The sequence below is a fragment of the Orycteropus afer genome, unplaced genomic scaffold, assembly GCF_000298275.1.
Source record: "Orycteropus afer afer isolate SDZICR_OR568_19922 unplaced genomic scaffold, OryAfe1.0 scaffold00020, whole genome shotgun sequence".
Lineage (NCBI taxonomy): Eukaryota > Metazoa > Chordata > Mammalia > Tubulidentata > Orycteropodidae > Orycteropus > Orycteropus afer.
In genome coordinates this window covers 5,182,449-5,183,616 of record NW_006921607.1, presented here as the reverse complement: position 1 = coordinate 5,183,616, position 1,168 = coordinate 5,182,449, and positions in this window count along the sequence as shown.

Genomic DNA, 1,168 nt, shown 5'->3' with positions numbered 1-1,168 from the left:
GGTTAGTGCTAGGTTTGAGTTGCTGCTCATAGATATGGCCAGACTTCCTGTTTATGACAATGGGTGTTCTTATTTGATTGGTGCCTGTAATGACTCATGTTACTTGGCTTGGGCTTTCTTCCCAGTACTTATGCAAGTATCTTCCATTTTATGATCTGATGTAATTAGCCTCACTTTTGTGATATTATGTAATTATTCTCCATTTTATGTGTTACAAGGAGCCCTGGTGATGCAGTGGTGAAGCACTCGGCTGCTAACTGAAAGGTCGATGGTTCAAACCCACCAACCACTCTGCAGGAAAAAGATGTGGCAGTCTGCTTCTGTAAAGATTTACAGCCTTGGAGACCCTATGGGGGTAGTCATACTCTATTCTGTGGGGTTGCTATGACTTGGAATTGACTTGAAGGTGATGGGTATATATGTATTAATGCAGCAGGATTCATGTGGGGTGCATCTTGAGTTACACCCTTACGATAGTCTCTCCCTTACTCAAGTATCTGATGCAAGTGTGGCTGCATCCAGTATATACTGGAAACTCTGGTAAAGCTCTTTCTTTCTCTGGATTCTGCACCTGACTCATCATCTTCTGACCTCAAGTTCTTCATGTGCCAGCAGCTGGCCACCTGGCCTCCAGATTTGGGGATTTGCCAGCTCCTGCAGCCCAAGGAACGAGCAACCTACTGTGTGACCTGCTGAATTTCAATTTCATCAGCTCCTGCAACCACCTAAGGCTGGGGAAGCCTCCAGCTTGATGGCTGACCCACAGATTTGGGACTTGCCAGCCTCCACAACTGTATAAACTATTTTCCTGACTTCAGCCTCCCTCCCTCTATATGTATTTATATATACGTCACTGGTTTTACTTCTCTAGAGAACCTAGCCTAAGACAGGGTCCAAGCCAGAGTTAAAAATCATTGTTAGCTATTGATATATATTAGTGCTCTCTTCCACAGTTCCCAAGGTATGAATACAGTAAGTACTCAATCACTGGCAATGCAGTAAAAGAGTGAAAGATATCAGCCAAAGGAAAAACAGAGGCAGGCTCCAAACTGAGCAATGCCCTAGACCCAAACAGTGACTCACAGTTACAAAATTAACTTTAAAGGCCCTTAATTTATTCTAAGCTCCTTAAAAAAAAGTTTTCTTTTTCTTGACATTTTTATGTATT